The sequence below is a fragment of the Pezoporus wallicus genome, unplaced genomic scaffold (genome assembly GCF_028554395.1).
Source record: "Pezoporus wallicus isolate ANWC-B61680 ecotype Strahan unplaced genomic scaffold, APGP_CSIRO_Pwel_v1 contig_7162, whole genome shotgun sequence".
Classification (NCBI taxonomy): domain Eukaryota; kingdom Metazoa; phylum Chordata; class Aves; order Psittaciformes; family Psittacidae; genus Pezoporus; species Pezoporus wallicus.
In genome coordinates, this window is record NW_026641997.1 from 694,989 (window position 1) to 701,798 (window position 6,810).

The following is a 6,810-nucleotide window of genomic DNA, read 5'->3' on the forward strand; positions in this document are numbered from 1 at the left end:
ATGTGGCAAAAGCATCATGAATTGGAGAGGAGGCAAGATGTAAGCTTACAGGTAGCATCCATAAGTTTGGGTAGTCAAAATTTGCAAATACAAATAAAACAGAAAAGGCTTATATGGTGCAAAATAAAGGACCATTGAGACTCAAATATTTTTTGTTTTCCTCTTATTCTTAACCGTCACCACCATTTTCTTATAGGTGAAAGCACCTAAAAGAGAGGGACTGAATTCACCCTGATACAGTGATTAAAATTTATATTTTCTTTTTCTTTTATTTTTTTTTAAATCATTTGCCCAAATGCTGAAGTATAGGTAACCACAGTAGTAGATATATTACACAAACATGAATCTGTGTTTATTTTTGACAAAAATTCTTACCTTGGAAGGTGGAAGGGATGAAACTAGTGATGTGAGAGGGTGAGAGTCAATACAAGAAGTAATATTTATTACCCTTCTCTCAGCTGAGCTTCCTGTTTTACCATCTTTGTTCTAACCTAAAAATAACCAGTCTATTTCACACTCTATATGAATTCCAAATTGGAATTTGCCCTTTTTAAAGTAACCAGCATAGCCATTAGCACTTTCAGGCTCATAAGAAGAAATTTGCATAAAAGAAGCACACAGACACAACAGGAACTCTAGCTAAACCAAAACTGCATGTTTGGCACTAGTGTGTTTCAAAATACCCCTTCCACTTCCCAGTATCCTAGTGACATATAAATGTCAAAGGCATTCTACATTTGAACTCTCCGAACAGCCTTAAATGGAAAATTAACTCATTACCTCATTGTGTCCCATCTAATTGTATTGCTTAGTTTGTTCTTCTGAATTTTTAGTGCTTTGTCTAGCATTTTTACTGTACCATACCAAAGCTGTCTAAAGTGCAAGAATGAAGAGGGGGCATGGCTGAGCGTTGGTGGGCAAGGTTTCTCAATTTTTCTTGAACTGAGGGGTAGAATGTGCCAAAATGGAATGTGTGGCAGCAGCTGCATCACCATTACACCATGGAGCAGCTGAAGGAAGTTATTTCTGCTGTCATCAATTAGAAGTTTTCCCTTAGAAATTCTTTCCCTCCTTTCAGATATATGACAGGTGGAATCTTCTTTGATCTCTTAACTCAAAAGTATGCAATATACTCAAAAGCTGTAGTATCTTGTGTCAAATTGCTAGCTCCCATTACAGCATCAATATCTTAACTCAAATGTTAACCTGTATGTTGTCTTTTTGCTCCAGTATGACAATAGAAGAAGTGCTGCTGATTTAAAGCAAAATATGATTTGGAGAGACTCGTGCATTAAAATGAAAAAAAAAAAAAAAGAAAAAAGAAAAATGTAATGTTCACCAGTTTGTTGCACTGCAGTTTTTATATTAATGGTTTGCAGACTGTTTGTCTTGCGTAAACTCATGTACAGACTATCAAGATCTAAAATTCCTAATCTGCTCATCCTGATTATTTTTAAATTGTATATTTCTAATCATATTTTTTTAACTTAGATTGACAGAACAGGAGTTTATTTTGCTGACGGTATTTTTAAGATAAAGCTTCATATTATCTTGTAATATTAAGTAGTTCAATATGCATTTGTGTCTCATTGGAAAATACCGCATATTGATTTTATACGAAGTATTGAATAGTGAGAATTGTAAACATGAACTGTGTAAAATTAAAAATAATAAAAAATTGTTTTCTCACTTTTATTTCCAGTATCTAAAAAATTCAGCACAAAAACATCATCTGTACTACACTGACTCAAATGTGCTCTGAAAAATAATGCAGGAATCTCTGCTGCCTGAAAACCTTCAATTAAAGCACAAATCCTTAAAACATACACTTGTTTCATTTCAAAAAGAAAGACCTTTGGCCTCTTTATTTCAGGGGACTCACTTTGGAAAACAATAGTAATTGCATTTGAATTGTTGGGATACTGCTACATAGTAAAAAACATGGGTAAGACAGAAAAATGGTGTTCTGGTTAATCTGTTTCATTCCTCTGTGATCAGAGTGCTCATTTTTGGAAACAGGCATTGTACTTTGATACTATGAAAGGAAAGGCTTCACAAAAGTAAAAACTAAACTTTGAGGAACACTTGTTCTTGCATAAGAGTTGATGGTGGTCTAGTGTAGTCTGTAAAAAGAAAATGTAAAACACAACAGCCAAAAATACGGACTGACTCAAATGCTTCTGATCACCTCACCTACATTAGAAAATACAGAACTTGTGGATGCCAGGCAGAGCCTGTTTGACAAGCAAGTAAACTTTTACTTGTTCCAAAGGTGTGTTTTTATGGTTGGAAAACCTGTGTTTGCCTGTTGCAAGGTCAGCTTTTCTAAACTTACATGAATGCTTAAACCACCTTTCCCTGAAAAACGAGTTGCCTGCTGAGGAGTGAATGGTGGGTTTTGCCTGGGAAGACATTGGTTTATGCATATGTCAGTTAAGCCCTATGGTATAAGTAGCCATTTAAGGGGTACTTCCCTGGGCAGGGGGGGGCAGAGGACTAAAGGATCCTACAAAGAGCAACAGACCAGTGGCCCATGTCAGACAAATCCGTCAACAGGTCAGTAAGTGCACTGCAAGAGTAAGCTCTTTACAGTATCTCTGAATAACTTTGTTTTGGCTGTCTTTATCCTCCTTTGTATTACAGTTTCTACACAGTGTATGTGGGAGGAGATAAAAATAGGCTATATCAAAATGGATGTGCTGCTTAGAAATACTCAAGGTTGTTGTTAAAGAGAAACTGCATGCTTTAAACCTAACTCACTGAGAGATTGTTGAGGGAGAGCCATCTGCTTTTTTCTTGCATTTGTGGTTTCGGGGTTGGTGTCACTTGAGTTTGAGTGACCAGTTAGCCCTTAAAACACAGGAAGGATGAGGGGAGATGGCCAAGAGTGAAGGGCTTGTGAAGCTGGGGGAATGACTGGACCACAGCTGTCACAAGGTGATTTTCTCTCAACACAAAGGGATTGGAGGGCAGCCTATGTTTCAGATAAACCACTATCAATATCTGAGTGTTTCAAATGGTGGTGTTGATCTGCTATATCAAGACTGAAGGTTTCCCTGAGCTGGCCAAATGAGCATGGAGAGCAAATACATAACAGTATAATCCACAGATACCTGCCAAAAGAATTTTGTAGAGAGGAACATGCTTGAGCTGGCATCAACATTCCTGTTCCTTCCGGGCTACTGGGAACACCCTCTATGGTGATGGCAAGGGTATCATAGGGACCAATAATGGGAAACACACTGGTATTGTGATTGAACTGTGCATTGCAATTGCTCTAAGTTACGACATGTAACCTTCATTTGTGTTTTGTTTTCAGTCTACATCAGAAATACCATGCGACATCAACCATCTTCAGGTAAGTAAATTTGGTATTAAGCATGACACCCTCCATCCACGGGTTATCTCCTCAGAAACTGGTCCAAGGGTTGGACTGCAACAATAGGGCTGAGGGAAAGCATCTAGAAAGTCTGTCACTTGAACAGCTCAACTCCTGGTCTGGGTCCTCCCTATCAAACTCTGTCCCAGTTCACAGTGATATAAGGAAAACAAATGCCTGGAAAACATAGGGTTAAGATACTTTTAACTTAGGTCTAAGATAGAGAACAATGTTTGTTAAGTCTGGGGTGTGACAACAGAATTTAGTAGTCTTACTAACAAGAGTGATCTATTTCTTTCCATCCTTCTAATGAGTGACTATCCTTCTAAATATCAGTTAGTTTGGAGACGGTGACTCCCGAACACCTGCTAGTTCAGGACACTCCTTGTCTGCCCATCCTGTTCTGCTTGCAGTAAATTTTGTACTAAGGTCAGACTGTTCTAAATCTTTGCCAGCCATCAGAAACTTGCAGACATGGTTGGCTTCAGCTAATTTGTGATTACTGGGGCATCCAACTGTGCCAAAGGTGAAAAGTGCACCCTGAGGAAGACTGCTTACTTCATCTTGAAGACCCCTGCCCACAACCATCAAAGGGGAGTGCACAAGCGCCAAAAGGGAGGAGACTTATGATAATGAGTATCTAAACTAATTATAATATCCCTGTCAAACTCTCGGGAACCTAATGAATATGCATGTTTGTGTGTAATAAATATCTGCTTGCTTAACCCCTCGGTGTGCAAGTTAGGAGGAGCGATGCCCTTGTACCCAGCACCGTAATAAACATACCTGCTTTATAACTCTCCGAGTTGTAAAGTCTGATTCTGTGCTTCACACAAGGCTACTAAAGAATCTCCAGCAAAACCACAGTCCAAGCAACTGTTTTCATCCCTCAGCCCAGCACAGCAACAGATGCAAGCTACTTGTGTGTCACTGGTACCTCCAAGCCGCATCTCTTCCAACTATGCCAGCTATGCCACAAGGAGGATGAAGTGGTAAATCCCAAACTCCTTGTACCCTGACAGCATAGAGGGAGATTACCCTTGGCAGCAGCTATTATTGACACCAAAAGAATTCAAAAGTGATTGCTGCCCATAGCAGAAATACAGCAACTATGCAAATGCAGAAGCAGACAAGTTGTTGCTCTTGTGAGCTTGGTCTTGCTTCCATCAGTGCTTTGATGCCATTCTCTTCAGATGTCAGGACAGTTTCTTGGCTTTATACTCAGTCAAAGGGCTCCTCATTACCCCTCCTTTACACACGGTTTCTCTATAGACCCACTTGTGTTTCTTCCCATGTTTTGAGTTCTGCAATTACAAGATGCATTTCACTGTTCTTCACAAAACATCATGCACCTAGGACTGAATCTCTGCTCAGTACTCACAACAGATGATATTTGTCCTGGTGTCACGTTTCCAGGTGCTTTTGTCCACCTCTTTCTTGCACACTAACATAATCTCTCAAATAAACTATTACTTAATGTTCTTTGTTGGGTTCCCTTCCTCCTGCTGATCAGACCTTTTCCAGCCTATGGCCTTCTTTCACTTCTGTAGAAGCTTCACCGAAAAGGTTACTAGGCTTTAGTTTCCCTATAATAGCTTCTTCCAAGGTCCAGAGCCTTTGCTAAAGCCAGAAAGACCTCTGAAAATAGCATTCAATTTGCAAGTAACAGAAATAAATCTGCAAGTAACAGAAATATGACAAACCACTAGCAAGCACAGAATTCCTGCATTATAGTAGGTCAACTTGTTTTTTTCTCTTACCAGAATAAATCTGTATCTTGTTGCTACTAGTTTTACCTTTTGTCAAAGCTATCTTGCCAATTCAAATACATTAGGTAAACGTGGTTTCCTTGATTCAAGTAGTAGCTACTGTACAAGTCTAGACTGAGGAACTACCAATGCTAACAGCAGACAACAGCTTACTGAGTCTGTTAACTAGCTGTAAACCATTTTGGACAACAAACCAAAGAATTCACACTAGCTGCCAAAACAGGGTGAGCAAAAACTTTATTCAGTTCATTAACTGCTAGTTCATCTCAGATATAGCACAGCCGTTAAACGTGATGCAGTATCTAAAGCAGTTCTGAAGATGCAGGTCTCTGCAACATTTGCTTAATCACACCTTCAGAAAGGCATTTGTTTACAGACAAGTAATATGCAGCTGAAGATTTCATGTATTCCACATTCAATTCCAAGTAACAGAACCAAAGTGTAACAGTTACCAGTTCTTCCAAAGACTCCAAGCACAAACTGCTCAGTACTTGCCCAGCGATGTTACTGAAAGAGAAAAGCTCTTAATTCCACGCCTGTTGGTTGGGGACTGAAATGCACTTCTGCAAAAATAACCATGTTTCACGTTCAATTGTTGATCCACTGACAGTGAGTCACTGTTACACTACTTTCAGCACTGCATATATGTATGTGTATATATATATATATGTTGATGAGGATGTGGTGTGCATATGTGCCTGTGATGTCTCTGAAAGGAAAAATAAAGGCTAGAACATTATGTGAGACTAATCTTACTGACATTGGTGTACTAGGGCTACAGATCTTGATTTTGGGCCCAAAGGCTGCACATACCCCAAGCCCTGTCTTCACATGAAGAAGTATAATCAGAGCTGAAAGCTCTAACCAAAGTTTTTTACCAGGGCTTTTTACTTCTGAATCTATCTAGTTATTCTTTAGTATTTTAAAGTTAAGCACAGACATTCCTCTTTCCTTCCAAGGCACTTTCATAGTAATAGAGAGAGATGAATTCCTTTCTTTGGAAACTTACTGTGATTTATGTTAATCTAAAACTCAAAGCTGAAATGCAGTAGTTTTTCCTACACCACTCACTACAATAATCCTAACAGCAGAACACCTACCTTGTAGTAGTGCATTAGAGAGTAATATGAGTAAGCAACACAACTTAATCTTTTCCTAAGACACATGCCATGTTCTGCTAGTGTGCCATGTTCTACTATTGTTTATATTTACAACTGCTACTGCTTTATATGAGGGAGTAAAACTAAACCAGAAGTAACTTAGCAGCAGACGTGTGCTTAACAGACGCAGCTATTTTGATACCTTAAACATGACAGATGACTGAGATTTAACAAGTTTTCCTTTCACAGCTAGGCAAAGGAACTGGATAACTGTCACCACTTTCAATTTATAATTCCTTCTCTATACTAAGACACAATCAACTCGAAAGTGTAAGCCAAATTCAAGTCTGACAGACTGAAACAGAAAACTGTCACAGCTAGCTGCTTTAAGACACTGTTGGTTTAATTAGCAGTACCCAGCTACAATAAACCTCATTTTCATACGGTTTTGGGTTGGGTGGTTTGTGGGGTTATTTTCTGGTTTTTGCTTGGATTGCTTCATTTGTTTTTTTTTTAATTAGAAAGTCTTAGAAACAGCCCTTTTTTTTTTTTTAACTGGAGA